This window comes from Lolium perenne, chromosome 5, assembly GCF_019359855.2.
Source record: "Lolium perenne isolate Kyuss_39 chromosome 5, Kyuss_2.0, whole genome shotgun sequence".
NCBI lineage: Eukaryota > Viridiplantae > Streptophyta > Magnoliopsida > Poales > Poaceae > Lolium > Lolium perenne.
In genome coordinates, this window is record NC_067248.2 from 150,530,540 (window position 1) to 150,548,275 (window position 17,736).

Consider the following 17,736-nt stretch of genomic DNA (forward strand, 5'->3'; position numbering starts at 1 on the left):
TGATAGAAATTAGGCACATAAACCACATCTTTCCGCTGTATAGAGTGATTACAACAGTAGGGAGTACAAAATATAGACAAAACTAAGAACGATCTTCAGCGTACTAATTGTAGCCACGTAGAATAATCCAAACATAAAAAGCTCCAGCTGTAGCATCAAACCCTTGTTTTTAGATAACATAAGAGCACACACAACTTGTCCGTAATATGATAGAAACTTAGTAAAGTGTATCCATAATCGCAGTAACTGTCATCAATGGACCAAGAGTTGAATTCGTGTAAACAAAGTTTTTAGATATCTGAAGCCAACTCTCATTGTGTGATGGCAACCCTGCATTCAAGCCTAGTTATTAGTTCTCTCTGGACGGAAATTAGGGGTGTACATAGAGATCAGTGAGAAATTGCGCATTAAGCATCTCATAGAAACTTGCCTCAATGAAATGTAGGTAGAGTGTATACCGTCCAAGACTGCATGAGCGTGCACAACCACATCAAGTAGTGGACATTTATATTTGCTCTCTGTAGAAATCTCGATCAGATCTGTAAGGTATGACGAATGACACAGACACATAGAAGGGCGATCCTGAGCAAAATACAGTAAAAATGCATTATCATTTGGTAACTTCACATAGCAATTTTTTCAAGTAGCTGAATGTAAGATGCACACATAGTTGATACTATGACCAAATGTGTAAGCATACCTGAATAGTAATAGCTGAACATTGTGGTCAAATACATGTATACTGAAGGTGGACCTTTTGAATCCCATGTTCATCTGTACCTGGACAATACGTGACCTAGCTAATTTTCTTGTACAGGGACGATAGTGAATAGAATCCAACATGAATTTGCTTAATTCGGTGAGTTTTTCCAATGCAGTCATATACCTTTTGTATAATACACAGAAAGGACTGCGAAGAACATAAATATAAATGAAGTATAACTAATAACTGTGGCATACCCTTCAGTGCGTGCAAGGTTTTTTTGATGTAAAAAGGTCTAAAAATAAATATTTCCTTTTATAATGGCATGCCTTTCCGACGCTATATGAGTCATATTAAACATGAGGTGTTATATGTCTATGTCAACGCAAAAATAAGGGAAAAAGAAAGCAATATATGTCTAGACTGGCAAAATTTGAGTCATGCCTGACGCTAGCACAATGGTAAACAAACACTATTTGTAGTATTTTCATATTTGCCATCTAAATAATATGACTGACTAATTAGTTTTAGAACAGTAAATTGCAAATTTGTTTCAAAGCAGCCACTCTAATAGAAGGGAAAATGACACTCACAATTTTTCTTTCTTATCTACATTATAACTATGGCTAACTATCGTCTAGAGAAAAGCCAAAGGAAATAGAAAGGACCTCATGACCTGCCGAAATTTTGCCTTCTATTCTTTGTACTGAAGTCATCTGGGTTGGGTATTCATTATCGTGCAGACTGATCTAACTGTCACCTGTACCAGTGTAACACGCCATTTCCCATAGCATGTTCAAAAAGGACCAACATGTTACAACTCCTCGCATGATGCATTAGTTACATAGCAGGTAATAAACACTTCATAGAGTACATTACCTCAGTAGTTACCTTTTTTGTTGTGCTGCAAACCAATAAACTGTACCTTCCTAGGAGACATTCTTTGTCAGACTCTGGAATGCATGCACAATTTAGGAAACCAATAGAACGATCTACAACAGTTAACACACTTCTGCTCAGCAGAAGCAAAATCAAGTGATACATTTACAAATTAAGTAACCACGAAGGATAAGAAGCACCTGAATTTTATAAGTGTGAACACAGTGGTGTGCTTGAACCCAAGAACATCCTAGGTAGCTGCATTGATGATGAACTCGAAATATTAGTGGTTAGTCCAATACATAAGCGACACGTCAAGCTCAGTTTGAACATCATGTACAGGCTCTGGTTCGCCAGTCCACACCAAAGGCGCCTTACCATTCTAGAATACACATAAGATCAATTAAAAAGTTAGCACACCTGAAGAGCACATTACAACATCTGGAAGCAATAATTAAAGCAAGAAATACAGGTTGGCATGTAAAGTTTCAGAAATAAAATTAGCAGGTGAGAGGCGTGTCGATAGTGGGCGAAACAGAGGAGCAACAAACCGATGAGACCAAGCATGATCCTTCCCAAACACTTGAGACCAGCCCGCTCACCACCGGAAGGAGCATAACGTGTAACACAAATAGATGGTGCAGGGGCAACACCTTGAGGTGATCTTAGATGTTGACCTGGCCGGCGGCCACCAACACGTCCAATCATATGGAAGCGGACATAAGGACTAATCCATTATAAGGCAACAGGAATACAAAACCAGAAGCAGTATAAATGTGATGGAAAGAAATAAAAAGCCACATACAGATAAAAAGAAGATCTAACAGCGCGGAAGAAAGCCGAGCTCGTCGCAGTCGCTGCAGTCTCCCTCCCGACACCTCCTTCCCCTGATCTCAGCCCTACGTCTTCTGTGACGACACCTTTGTCCTACTCCTTTCCCTTCTGAAGCTCGTTCCACCAATCTATCTGTATGACAGACAAAACATTTTGTATCATATATACAGACAAAACATCGGAAAAGACTACTAAGATAGAAGTTAGCAAATGGGAAGTGCACACTTTAGTAAAAATGTATGACAGTGGCATACATAATCCCACTTTACCTAGCATGACAACTATATTTACAATCTGGTTATTACATTTTTGTTTGGCCTGCTAGCTATTAATGACCACAAATATTTTTTGGCAAATAGTATTTCGATGGACCTATTTGAAAATTAAGATGACCATTTGGTAACAAAAAAGAGGTACAAATAAGCATTTTGTATCATATATACAGACAAAACATCGAAAAAGACTACTAAGATAGAAGTTAGCAAATGGGAAGTGCACACTTAAGTAAAAATGTACGACAGTGGCATACATAATCCCACTTTACCTAGCATGACAACTATATTTCGAATAATGGCATGATGGCAAGGGAGGAAAACAAGGGAATTCGGTCATAACAACCAAAATGCTCCATAACCAGCTAATGCTACAACCTGGTGGTAACATTGCTTAATTCGTACGGGGTAGCTGATTTGGAAAATACTGTAATAAAAGAGTTTGAAGCATCCGACCTTTTTGGCCCTAAAGAAATATATAATCAATCTCCATTTAGAACTCACCTTTAGTTCTATTCAGCAATATTTGGGTTCACAATATAAACCTTAGAGTAAAATCTTTGAGCATACACAATACATCTTACGCAAAGTACCATGTTTCATTTAGCTAAAGTTGCACAAGAGGCAACCGTGGATTTTTTTTTTTACAAACATGGAATAATTTCCAGTAAGAATTACCTTTAAGTGTTTGTCTCAAGATAAAGCCTTCAAATAAAGCATCCACAAGTAGCAATCTGGAGTCGAAACCAACATTTATCACTGCAACATTATTTCATCACCCAGGATCCTAGCATCTCCTCTTTCTCCAATTACAGTGTAAACTAAAATTTAAAATGGTTGCACTAATCTGTCAAGTTCTTACTTTCAAATGCAGCTACAAACTAAAAAAACACCAGATTAGTACAGTGATCGGGAAAAATCATTATGGAAAACACCAGATCTATTTTTGCAATAGGCTCACATGATTATTCTATTCTTCGAAGCCACACTAATCTTGTGACCTGATCTTCATTGTTCTTTGGCTGCAAAACCATATACATGCCTGCTTACCTTACATAGATTAATTGGGCTACTGGAACACTAAATAAATCAAAAGTGGGAACCCACACTAAGCCCTATTTCTCTTGAGCTAACTAACAGCTGAATATACAAAATTAGTAGGTGTGTATGAACCAACTTTTGTCTATTTGATTTTCACCAACCGCAAAATAAGTGGACACTAACTGGAGAGAACATGATATGAAATTGGAAGGCAATACCTGAATGTATGATTTAATTTGGGAACCACAGCTCCAGCGAAGCACATGCACAGCAACACGATCAACTATCTGAAAATACAGGATACTGCGTTTAACCTTCGTACTGGGTGTGTTCATTGTATAACATGCAACTGGACCACAAGAATGATATTTGGCTGAACTAACAGTGGACCATCACATATAATGATAAAACCAAGAAAACATCATGAAGCTTGAATGGCCAGCTATCAGGAAGGGGCTAATCAGCCACATGAACCCTAGCCGCCGCGCCTCCCACCCCCTCCACCTGCCTCCTCCCTCCTCCGCCGCTGCCCAAGGGGCGCGGCCGGGCAAAATCTGGCCACACAATAAATGTTACCCTGCAATAGAATTCATATGAGGGTGTCAAATAGAGGAGCTATTCAGTGAAGTGCTCGGGAATAACCTATGATATCTACGAATTTCTAAAAGAAAAGAAGCAAGGTATGCAGGATAGGATAGCACCTGCAACACACATAGTCAATCACTGGAACCTTGGCAACGATGGCGAAAAAACCGTTTCTAATCAAACCTAAGCACTCAGGGTCACATCTCAACATCTGCAAATATGTACACAGAAAAGAGAATAGTGCTCAGCAGCAACAATGCAGGGCATGTATTTTGATTATTATGCGATTATTGTCACCACCACAAAATTAATAACTTCAATTATCAATAGAAAAGAGAGCTACAAATTTCTAAAAAAATAGAAGCAAGGTATGCAGGATAGGACAACACCTGCAACACACATAGTCAATCACTGGAACCTTGGCAACGACGGCGAAAAAAATGTTTCTAATCAAACCTAAGCACTCAGGGTCACATCTCAACATCTGTAAATATGTACACAGAAAAGAGAATAGTGCTCAGCAGCAACAATGCAGGGCATGTATTTTGATTATTATGCGATTATTGTCACCACCACAAAATTAATAACTTCAATTATCAATAGAAAAGAGAGATTATTTGTATCTTCTACAGTATGTGACCTATAGTCAATAAACATCTGGAGAAGAAGAAAAGAAACAACAAAGGACGGTTAAAACTGATTTGTTCAGTGGATGGAAAAAAATATAAGTCATCTCCATGCTCTTCCATCTCAATTGACTAACGTGTATCATTTTTAAAATATAGCGAGGCACATTAGTTTTCCGTAATGCTGCTAGCTAAATCTGAGTGATATCAAAAAAATCCGCAACGATGTGCAGATTTTAATTATGCAAGTCAGTGGACATTTGAGCCATATATCATATAACACTGACCAGAAAATACAAACACACGGAATCTTTACAACTGCATATAAGTAAAACTAACAGAAGCTTGTAGCGAAAACAGATGGCTTGTATAAAGGAGGAGACCAATAGAGGATGCGAATGAATTTCCGCATTCAGCCCAACGTTGGTTGCTAACTCCAAGTTTCTGTAAAAACAAAAGAAGAGGGCTATGATACATAATCATGACCAAACGGGAAGACCAACATTCGTGTGCAAAGGTGGGGATTAGGCTGTACCTGTAGTCCAGAAGGAAGAATCCGGCCGTCCAAGATTTGTGCGCTAAGAAGAGGCATCGAGTGGAGGAGTCAACTTGGATGGCTCCCGTGTGCGACGAAGATGAGCAGGGACTGGAGGCGGCTAAGCTCCGACCAACATTGTCGCATGATGAAAAAGGGCGGCGCCGATCTCAGACACCCACACGGCAGCCTGTCGTTTCCCCGCATGTCCTCCTGCTTGCCACCGTCGACGGTGGCTCGCTGGCTCCTGCCTGCTCCAGCCGGAGGTCGTTGCCGGCGGCTCGCGCCTTCTTTGCCCTAAGATCACCGTCACCGGCCCGCGACTGCTCCGCCCTGAGCTCGCCGTCCCCGGCAGGCGGGCTCGGTCAACGCCCCCTCTTAGCCCGTCATGAGGTCGTCGTCGCCGGTCGCTCGCCGGGTTGCTGAGGTCGTTGCGGCCCGCACCTGCTCCGCCTCGAGGTCGCCGTCCCCGGCCGGTGTCTACTCCGCCCCGAAGTCGCGTGAAGATCGCTGAGAAACAGCCCCTCTCCCTAGCGCCCGGTGTGTCTTGAAATCACGCGTGGGGAATTTTTTTGACGAAAGCTCCCGACCCAAGTTTATCTGATATGTGTATGCGACTGGAGAAGTGGTAAATACCTGACCGGCTGGACGCTGCGCTTTGCCGTCGCCTGGTTGCCGTCAACCATCGTCGTGCCTACAGGCAGCCTGCTCTGCCTCCATCGCGAGGGCTCCACACCATCTGCGTCCGTTGGCAGAGGGGCAGCACCTGCAGTTTCAGCACACCCGGGCGACGGCGGCTGCCGGCACGCACGAACATGGCCGCCCCAAGGTGAAAGCGCAGCATGGCGTCGGCCACGAACATCCGCCCCACCACCGCGACGCCCATCTCGTCCGTGAGGCTCCTAGCGGCGACGCACGCGGTTGACGGGGATTAAGCCTTGGGTGGCAGCGAGAAGGGCGCCGGAGCGTCAGATGGCTGCAGGGAGAAGTTGGGGAGGAGGAGGAAAGCCTCGAGCCATGGCTGCGGGGAGGGGAGAGGACGGCGCCGGTAGGATGTAGGGTGCAGGGATGGGGAAGTGTATTTCTTGTTTTGTTTTGCAGTCCAGCGGTGGTTCTTCTCGCCGCTTTGACTGGGACAAAAGGCTACATGCACACAGAAGCAAACACCACATGAGGTAGTCAAAATAGACAGGAAGAGCAAGGTACCCCCAGAAGTATACACGGAACAGGAACGATGCACACTATAACACGTGTCAGCTAACGAAATAGGCTCAAAGTTAATCCAAAAATCTGACAAAAAAGGAAGCTGTTCAGGTTTAGTATAGTTATATGATCTACTATATGTTGGTATCAATTGACTATTCATGTGTTTAGATTCATAATATAGAAGTTTGTATTTATCGTCATGATTTATATCCCACATCTTGGTCATCGCGTGTCTTAATAATTTGATATAGGACCTTACCTTGGGGGACATATGGGTTATAGAAAGGGGTAGAGCGCTATTTTGGTGGTCACCCGTGCGCATGGTCACTTTTTTCATCCTCCAGCATTGTTGGAAAAAGGGGTTGTCAGATCAACGTCGTTCTCCCTAACTCCTCCACCGCAAACCTCCTAGATAGGGCGATCCGGTCCGGCCCATCTAGCACTACCGGTTAAACCGCCGCATTCCCCGGCATTGCCTGACGCGCTCCTTCGCGGTTGTGCCCATGCACCCCCCCCCCCCCCCCCCCCCCGCGCCCAACTTGTTGGCAAGCATCCTCACAAAGCCACCCCCACAACCCTAAGTCCGAAAAATCTCTCAGCCAAAACTGTAAGATTATTTCTCGCCTCCGGCACGACCATCCGCGTAAGAGGCAAGTCCAGTGAGGTTGCACAAGAAGGATTGAAAAAATGGCCATGTAGGGTGAGAGGAGAGAATCGAATACAGAGAAGGGGTGATATGGGAGAGAGTGGGATGTGGGTCCCACTATGCAAGCAGGAGTCGGTGTCTACAGTTGTGTGGGGGGGGGGGGGGGGGAATTAAAGAGGGCGTACATCATAGGTAAATACGTGATGGATGCATGTATTCTCAAGTTATCCAGGCAATACCTACCTTTGACATGACTTGTTTCAAGTTAACAAACAAAGTTTGCAAAACCTTGATGTCCCTCATTGCAAAATACTGGTGGAGTAGTTCTTTGGATTGCAATTACATTCATTGGGTCTCTTGGAATGTTCTCACTGCACCGAAGGTCAAGGGGGGTATGGGATTTAGGGAACTTGAGTTGTTCAACCTAGCGTTGCTGGGTAAACATGGCTGGAGATTTATTTCTAGAGCCCGACCTCCCTATGTGCCCGAGTTCTTAAGGGTGGATATTACGCCTAGATTCTGATTTCCTCCATGCAATAGTCCCGAATAGATGATCTGCTACATGGCGTGCAATTGTTGTAGGAAGAGATGCCCTTCAGTTCGGTGATGGTTCTTCTATTTCTATATGGACGAATAAGTGGATTTCTGGGTTACAGTCGATGCAACCACAACACAGCTAGGTGAGGAAGGTCAAAAGGAGAACATTAATACAATATCTGAATTGTTTGATCATGAAATAGGATGCTGGAATATTGATATGGTCAGAAGAATTTTCATTGTAACAGAGGCAGATGCGATTTTAATATTCCTTTGAGTCGCAATGGTGCTGATGATTTCTGGGCATGGTCTTTAGAGAAGACATGGATCTATACTGTAAAATCAGCGTATCGAGCTCTAATGAGTCGTAACGAGCGTGGTGCTCTAGACGAAGGGTCGTCCATGGGGACTTCAGTTTCTGAAAAAACAGCTATGGTCGAACCTATGGAATTTAATGTTATGCCAAAAAGTTTGGGTTTTCTGGTGGAGGGTGCTGCGTGGTATTCTTCCAGTTGAATCTACCTTGCAGCATAGACATATTGTTCCAATTGCCAGATGCAAGATCTGTCTTGCGGCAAATGAAGATCTGATGCATGCACTTATCAGGTCCGAACATGCACAGAAGTTCTGGGTGGAGGCAGAGTCCTTGATGGATATTTATTTAACGAACCTTAACCCTCTTACAAGGTCTAGTGATATCACGTGTGACACAAGGTTCCCTAATTTGGATTGCGCCAAGATAATCACTGTTATGTGGGCGATTTGGAATTTTCGAAATAACTGGACTCATGACAATGGGAGTTTTAACCCTGCTCAGTCTGTCAAGATAGCCAAGGAAGCGCTTGCAGTTCTTCAGATTCCGAAGAAAATTGCACTCTCTCTTCCTAGTCATGGATGGCGGCCACCTGATGGCAACACAATCAAGATCAATATCGCTGGTGGTTTTTCTTGTGAAGCTCGAAGGGGAGGGGTGGGAGGTGTGGCTCGTTTATCTTCGTCCTACCTTAGAGCATGGAGTAAACCCTATCTGAGTATATCTGATCCTCTTATTGCTGAAGCTCTAGCATTGAGAGATGGTGTTATGTTTGTAAATCTCAGGGGCTATTATGATGTGGTGATGGAGACAGATTCCATGTAGATTGTCAATCTCTAGAATTCTCGTTATGACTGTCGCCCGGCCATGAACCGGTTTTACAAGAAGTTGGAGAGCTAGTGGGTAGTTTTAATTCGTTTATTATTCATCATGTTCTTAGGTCAACAAACAATTCGGCTCATCTTTGTGCTAAGCTTGCTTGCACCTTGATGGGGACGAGCAGCTGGCTTGATTGTATCCCTAATTTTCTGGTGGTTAGTCTTCAGGATGATCACTCAGGCTCCGTTATAGCCAAGTAAAACTATTCGAATTCCCCTGCAATTTTTTATTTATCCGGAGTACTCCCTTTGTCAATAATTGCCATCAGTCCTGGGATTGTCAAATCAAATTTCATGAACTTTAATTAAACTATATTTCAGATTATATGTATCCACTAATACAAATGTTATTGCGTTCTTTTATATGCTTCGTCAAACTTTACAAAGAGTGACTTTGACCAAATTTAGAATGGATAATTCAAGACAGAGGGAGTATACTATGTACTCCGTATATGGAATGATGGATCCATCAGAGACGCATACGTTGTCACTTGATCTATGTCGCTACCTTGGGCTGGCAGAGCACATGCACATGTCCTGAAATCAGCTAGTACACGAGATCATATCGGATTGGAACGGTCGTCCACTGGTGGAAAAAGGGCATTTGGTCGCGGTTCGCAACTGCCATTAGTCGCGGTTGCGCAACCGCGACCAATTAAGCGCGACTAAAGCCCCCCCCTAGTCGCGGTTCCTCACGAACCGCGACTAAAGGCACGTCCACGTGTCCGCCAACAGTCCGTCGGGGCGGAGGACCTTTAGTCGCGGCTCTCCTGGCCAACCGCGACTAAAGGCCGCCGCAGGTTTAGGGTTTTAGGCCCCCCCTAAACCTGCCCCCCCCCCCCCCCCCAAACCTGTTTTCTGTTTAATTTGTATTGTTTTATTTCTTTTGTGCTTTATTTTAATTTTGAAGGAGTTTCACATATTCTACGGTACTACATACATGCATATGAATGTACAATTTCAAACAAATTTGAAATTAGAACCAAAAAGAATTCAAGAGGAATATACAATATATATTCAATATCATCGGATGACCATATACAATTTTGAACAAGTTTCCATACATAATTTAATGTATCTAAAGTTCTACGTAATGGTGTTCTCCTTTAGGATGGAGGACTTCCCTCCTGAACCATCCAGCTAGTTCCTCTTGAAGTGGTCGGAAGCGAGCTTCTGGACTAAGCATCATCCGGAGGTTATTCCTCTGAGCATTGGTATCACTCGGAACCCGCTCAGAGGTGTATCTCCGGATCATCTCACAGACATAGTATCCACATAGATTGGTCCCCGGTGGCTGAATATCGCCACCATTCTTAGCCTTTGACCTTTTGAATTCTAGCTCTTTTTTGAAATCACCGACCTTTTGATCTGAGAACCGTCTCCAAACCCTACGAGACAAAGAAAATTAAATGAACAAGAGAGTTATTAGTTACTTGAAGATTAGGAAATGAACGAAATAGGCCGATCGATATAGAGCGCAAATGAATGAAAATAATTACTTCTGCAGCATTCTTCTCATGCCGCCCCAAAGATTTGAATCCAGAGTCAGAGAGTCGTGGACGAGACATTCTGATTTGTCAACTTTAATTACTAGCAGAATCCAGTGGAACCTGCGGACACGATACATGCACGGTACGTCATGCATAACTCATCGATTAGTCGGCCACATACCATGCATGGAGTAAACAAAAGAGAATGTGCTCAAGACAGAAACACTCACCCAAAATGGTAAGGAAATAGAATATCACTTTTGAGTTCCTGCTTTGTAAGAAACTGCCACAGGTCTGCCTCCACGTCGGCGGGGTGATGCTCTAACACATATCCATTAACGATGTGTGGGTCAATGAACCCAACATCATGGATGTTCCTTACTCTGCATTCCTTAATCTTCAATCTGCATGTATAATAGCGGACACAACAATATAGTTAGGACATATATATAGTGCAGGCAATATGAACGAGATTGGGTAGAAATAAATCACTTACAGAACGTAGCAACTGATGATAGATTTGTCGAGCTCGCGCAGATTGAAAAGCTGGAACAATTCACTCAGATGAATTTGTACATGGTAATGTTTGAAGTGATGCTCATATCTAACTTCCGCATAAATATATTCTTTGGCGTTTTTTATTTTTTATGTAACCCTTGTACCATTTCAGCAGACCTTTCATTTGTGGAGGTAGATCCTCTTCCTGCGCAGGCTCGACGAGAGGCCCATTCTTCACATATGTAATTACTACCTCCTTCACTGGCGCCTCATCAAGGCCTAACAGTTCACGAAGAGTAATACCTAAGTTGGCCGCTTGTTCTCTGGCACTCGTTACAGTAAATCCCTGTGCTGCCGCAGCTTCTATGATATCGGGGGCATCCAGACCGGCGGCTTTCACTATAAGCAGGGCAATCGATTGTTTACTTTGTTCCCCGAGCTGGGCAACTCGTTTCCCGCTTTTTTTACTTTCTAATTCCGTTTTCTCGGCCTCCTCCCGCTCTCTCTTCTCCTTGAACATGAGTGCCTGCTTACGAAGTTCACGTGCATAGTCGTCAGGCAGATTCTTCGCGGCTTGGGACGGTTCGTTCAAAAATGACTTAGCCCACTTCTTTTGCTCATCAGAAAATACTGGCTTGGGCTCGGGCTCTCTTTTCTTCTTGCAGTCCGCCTTCCATTTCTCATAATCAGCAGTCGCGGCTGCGTCGACTTCCTCGGCAGTACGTTCCCAAGGCCTCGTGGGGAGAGGCTTCAGTGATGCCTCCGGTACCTTTGTTATCTTAGGTACATAAGGGTCTGGGTTAATAATCCAGGACTGCTTCTGCTTCTTCGCCGGAGGTGGATTGGGGGGCGGCGTCTGCTTGCCCGCCCGGGGCGGACTAGGGGGCGGCGGCTGCTTACCCGCCGGAGGTGAATTGGGGGGCGGCGTCGGCTGACGTGAAGGAGGTGTAGGTGAAGCACCACCACCACCACCACCACCCACCGCCACCGCCACCACCACCGTAGGGGGTGGACTTGTTGGCGCCTCGCCTGGAAACTTGATAAACTTCTTTTGCCATAGAATGAAATGGCGCTTGACATCTCCAAGTCTTCTCGCCCCTTCAGGTGTAGCAATGTCAATGTCCAGGTCCTCAAACCCTTGGACTATGTCCTCCACCGTGACACGAGCATAGCCATCTTGAATGGGGTTGTTGTGGTGGAGTGCTCCAGGTAAACATGGTAAAGCACTGCCGATGGCTACCTTCATGGACATGTTCCCGATAGGATAATACAGATGACATTCTTTCATCTCCTTTATATCGTCCACGGGGTAGCGAGGAGGCTCCGGTGCAGTAATTTCGACCACCAGATGCTCCGGTGCAGTAATTTCGATCGTCGGTGCACCAGCCGGTGGGGCCTCCGTGGAAGCCACGCTGCTTCTCCGCTGCTGGCTTCCGAGATCCAATGGATGATCTTCATGCTGCGCCCGAGCTGCATCTCTTCCAGCTACTAGTACACTCACGGTTTTCTTCATCACATCCATTTCCAATGCCAACCGCGCCACAACATCTGCTTCCCGATCCATCTTTCTCTTACGGCTTATGTAATCGTACGGGTCATCGTTCTGGGGGAACCCTATTTTCCACGGAATGTGCCCATGCCTCGTACACGTCCTCCGTGTTCAGGATTCCCGAGGGCTTTTGTCAGCGCGTCGTTCTCTCTGTTGAACTTGATCTTCCCCTCTTGAGCATCCCTCATTGCCTCAATAAGGGCTTGGGTGGGTTTAATTATTTTGCCCCGGTAAACACACTCCCCTGTCTCCGGGTTCAGCGATCCCCCATGCCCGTACCACCAGCTTTTGGCCCTTGGGTCCCATCCCTCCGTACCTGGACGGATTCCTCGCGCCCTCAGCTCGTTCTCCATCTTCTCCCACCTAGGCTCCCAAAGGCGATACCCTCCTGGCCCCATAATATGATTGTACTCCTTCTTAGCCGCATTTTCCTTATTTTTTTCAATATTTGAATGAACTGCTCCGATTTCTTTTGCTTCACAAATTTTGGCCAATCATGTTTCAGTTTCTCATATTGTCCTTTGAAATCCGGAGTCTTGTTCTGCTTGACAAAGTCATGGGCTAGATTTTGCTTGAATTTTCGGAATGCGTCGGACATCTTATGAAGAGCGAACTGTTTGACTAGCCTCCTCCTCTCCTTGTTTTCCTTAATCTTGTTACCCTCCTCATCGAATTTGTTGTATTCCGGAGGTAGAACGAAATGTTCCATAAGCTTCTTGAAGCAATCTTTTTTTGTTCTCTTATCGACAAAAGTGAAACCAATTCGTGCCTTCTTTGGCTCATTCCACTCCTGGACGGTGATCGAGACGTTGTCTCTAACAACGGCTCCGCATTGGTTGACAAACTTGGTGGCGTTCTTGCGGGGCTCCAGCGGCCTGCCGGTTGCACTGTCGACAACCTCGATGGTGCATATTTCTCCTTGTTTCATCGTCTTGGTTGCGCCACGCTTTGACGACATACTCGATTGTTTCGACGATCCGGCCGAGGGCTAAAATAAGAAAGAGAGTCGCGCGCGTTAGTACACACATATTTATTCAAATCAGTTAGTTTGTATCACCAGAGGCTCAATGTATATATATACCTCGGCGCCGGAGGTGGTTGCTACTTCCATTTGAAGATCGTCGTTTATCGACGTTTGTTCGACATCATCTTGCTGATGGCGCCCTTCATCTTCACCGTCAAGGTTCAGACAAGAAGAGATATCATCTTCTTCTTGTCCGGTCGGCACATATAGAATATCGCCGTTTATGATGCCGAACATATGGTCTTCAGCGTCCGGATCATAGTTGTCCATAATCGGGTCAGCTCTATCGTCCGCCATATGTCAGTCCTGAAAACATGTAGTAAAAACAAATTAATTGTGTATATGCATTATCACATCTCTTCTACATATAAAGAGAGAGGGCGACGAGGGAGGCGAGAGGGGGGACGCAGTGACCGCGTGACCGAGAGACCGGTGGCGGTGGCGAAAGGGCGGTGGCGGTGCCGAGGACACATAACCCTCGCCGCCCCCTCTCGATCCCAAAAAAAACACCGCGCGCATACGGAGGTGGCGACGAGCGCTGCCCCCTCCGTATACGCGCGGTGGTTAAGTTATTTTTGTTATTTTAAAATTGACAAACTTTTGTTAAGTTATTTTAAAAGTGACAAATTTTAAAGAACGGGACGGCGCGCGGCGCGTGCGGGGCGGCGGTCGTACGTCGGAAAGAACACGGCCGCCGGGCTGCGCGGCCGGCGCGGCGCGAGAAGGACTTCGTCGACGTGTACACGTGGCGCGAGAAGGACGTCGTCGACGTACCACTTAAAATTTGACCGTACCGGCGACGTACGGGGGCGCTCGGAGTACTTTTTTGTTATAAATTTTAGTTATATAAAATTTTAGTTATATACAAATTTTAGTTATATATAAATTTTTGTTAAGTTACAAATTTTAGTTAAGTTACAAATTTTGGTTAAGGTACAAATTTTTGTTAAGTTACAAACTTTAGTTAATTAAGTTACTTTTTTTGTCAAGTTACAAATTTTAGTTAAGTTACAAATTTCTGTCAAGTTACAAATTTTAGTAAAGTTACAAATTTTTGTTAAGTTACAAATTTTAGTTAAAGTTACTTTTTTTTGTTATGTGTACTTAGTTACAAATTAAAAAAAACAAAAAAACAAAAAAGGGGTGGCCAGGCGCCCCTGGCGCGCGCCCTTCTTCCTTTCTCTTCACCCTCTCTGCTTCCGTACGGCGCGCGCGTGCGGTGGTCGACCGGCCGGCGGCGCGCCACAAGGGCGGAGGCGCGCGCGGTCAAAGATCAGGGTGCGGCGGCGCGTGCGGCGGCGGCGGTCTCACGGCGGCGGCGCGCGCGATCAAAGATCGGCGGGTGGCGGCGGCGGCGCGCGAGAGAGAAACGAGGCGTCGTCGAGACGTACGGCGCGAGAGAGATCGAGGAGGTCGATGGCGCGGCGGCGCGCGCCGGCGAGCGGCGGCGTCGTTGGCGGCGCGGGCGCGGCGGCGTCGTTGGCGGCGGGGCGGCGGCGTCGTTGGCGGCGGCGCGGCGTCTCTGGAGGCGACGATGTGGAGAGGCGACGGTTCGGGCGCGCGGAGAAGACGATGTGGAGAGGCGACGGCTCGGGGCAAAATATTTATAGCCCCCCCCTTTAGTCGCGGTTGGGGAGGCGACCCGCGACTAAAGGGTACCCTTTAGTCGCGGTTGGCCAGACCAACCGCGACTAAAGGCTTTTTTTCGTCCGGTTTTTCGTTCCCGCGCGCACAGACCTTTAGTCGCGGTTGGCCAGACCAACCGCGACTAAAGGTATTTTTCAAATTACTTTTTCTTTCTCAAAATGTTAAAAATACAGAAAAACTCAGAAAAATAAAACTAATTCATTTCAAAATCATAAAATACAAATAATATATCCAAAAATTCAGAAAAATAAAACTAATTCAATTCAAAATGTTTAAAATACATATAATATATCAATAAATTTAGAAAAATAAAACTAATTCATTTCAAAATCATAAAATACAAATAATATATCAAAAAACTCAGAAAAATAAAACTAATTCATTTCAAAAAGTTAAAAATACAAATAATATATCAAAAAATTCAGAAAAATAAAAGTTATTCAATTCAAAATGTTAAAAATACAAATAGTATATCAAAAAAATTAAGAAAAGTAAAACTAATTCAATTCAAAATGTTAAAAATACAAATAATATATCAAAAAAATCAGAAAAGTAAAACTAATTCAATTCAAAATGTTAAAAATACAAATAGTATATCAAAAAAATCAGAAAAATAAACCTAATTCAATTCAAAATGTTAAAAATACAAATAATATATCTAAAAATCAGAAAAACCAATTTCTTCCCTCATCTGTCTTCCTGCCCCCCCGCTTCCCACCAGTTCTTCTCGGCCACCTCTGTCTTCCCATAAGTTCTCCCCGGCCTGTCTTCCCGCCAGTTCTTTCCCGCCTGTTTCTTCCCGCCTCTTTCTTCCCGCCACTTTCTTCCCGCCTCTTTCTTCCCGCCACTTTCTTCCCGCCTCCTGTCTTCCCGCTCCCATTTTTCCCGCCATTTGTCACTACATATATGTAGCCCGGCTTGGTCAGCATTATCACATCTCTACAATCTCTCATCACTCTCTCATGGCTTCCACCGCACCCACTCTAACCTACCAGCAGGTGGAGGAGCTTTGCGCCTCGAACTACCCTTGCCCACCGGGTTACCGCGTTCCCGCCGGCTGGAGCCTAAGCGTCGGCGGCGTGCCGGTCCCTCCCGTCCCTCAGGGTACTGCGCGCCGGGCGGCCATCACGAACCACTACTACCTCGACCTCACGCCGGAGCAGCGGATGAATCCCCGCTGGCATCCCGATAACCAGCATACTTGGGACGCCTTCTTCATCAATCGGCGTGAGAGGGCGCTCGCCAGGTATGAGGAGGACGGTCACGCCTCTGGGAACTTCCACGAGGCCGGCCGTCGGCTATGGTGGTACGGCCGGACTGCAGAGCATCATGGACTACATCACGGCCGGCGATATCCCCCGCCTGCGCTACCCTCAGTTCGAGCCATGAGCGCCGCCCGACGACAGCGACGACAGCAGCGACGACGACGGCGGCAACTTAGAAGGCGACGACTACCAGTACAACGGTGGCGGCTATGAAGACTACGAGTATGCATATTATACGCCTAGGCAGGAGTATGACTAAATCACTCCAAATTTCATGTATCATCAGTGGTATCTCGAATCATTCGAAAATGGACACCAAACACATCACGGGTAATATAATTCACATGATCCATTCAACAAAGTTTGGTACAATAAATTATTACACATCATTTCTTTCCTTGTGTCCCTGCTTGCTTACGATTGTGCCATATCCATGGAGCATCCTCATCATTTAACTTAATGCTCGGGTCGGTGTTCACTTTGAAGGGCGGAATTTCAGCAAACATATTATAATCTTCTGACATGTCTGTCTTGTCCTCCACTCCCACGATGTTTCTTTTCCCTGAAAGAACAATGTGGCGCTTTGGATCATCGCATGATGTACTGGTCGTTTTCTTATCTTTCCGTTTCCTCGGTTTGCTACTCATGTCCTTCACATAGAAAACCTGAGCGACATCTTTCGCTAGGACGAATGGTTCGTCAAGGTAACTAAGATTGTTGAAATCCACCATTGTCAGTCCGTATTGCTGGTCCACCTTTACCCCACCTCCTGTTAGCTTGAACCATTTGCACCGGAACAAAGGGACCTTAAAGGAGGGTCCATAGTCAAGTTCCCATATCTCCTCTATGTAACCATAATATGTGACCTTTTGCCCATTCTCGGTTGCTGCATCAAAGCGGACACCACTGTTTTGGTTGGTGCTCTTTTTATCTTGGGCGATCGAGTAAAATGTATTCCCATTTATCTCGTACCCTTGGAAAGTCGTTATAGTCGAAGATGGTGTCTTGGCCAACATGTACAGCTGATCTACAACAGGATCGTCATTCATTAAATGTTTTCTCAACCAACTGCCGAAAGTCTCCATGTGGGCCTTCCTAATCCAGGATTCGGGCTTCCTCGGGTTGTCCGAGCGTAAAATATTCTTGTGTTTCTCAAAGTACGGAGCCACCAAGCTGGAATTGGTCAGAACTGTGTGGTGTGCTTCAGT

At 45.2% G+C, this 17,736-nt stretch overlaps 1 long non-coding RNA gene across 17 annotated transcripts; it reads right to left on the reverse strand.

Moving 5' to 3' along the window:
- Window positions 1-5: 5 nt before the first annotated feature.
- On the reverse strand, window positions 6-6,797 carry LOC127300250 (uncharacterized). Of its 17 annotated transcripts, XR_007851013.2 has the most exons (9): window positions 5,476-6,797; window positions 4,431-5,384; window positions 3,948-4,306; window positions 3,650-3,710; window positions 3,367-3,569; window positions 1,783-2,548; window positions 701-1,656; window positions 431-582; window positions 6-330 (listed from the first exon to the last, which is right to left on the reverse strand). It is a non-coding gene; the product is annotated as an uncharacterized lncRNA (long non-coding RNA). The 17 variants fall into 17 exon arrangements; XR_007851000.2 differs by having other exon boundaries at window positions 3,367-4,306; window positions 5,476-6,021; window positions 6,112-6,797; XR_007851003.2 differs by having other exon boundaries at window positions 3,367-4,016; window positions 4,113-4,306.
- Window positions 6,798-17,736: the final 10,939 nt, after the last annotated feature.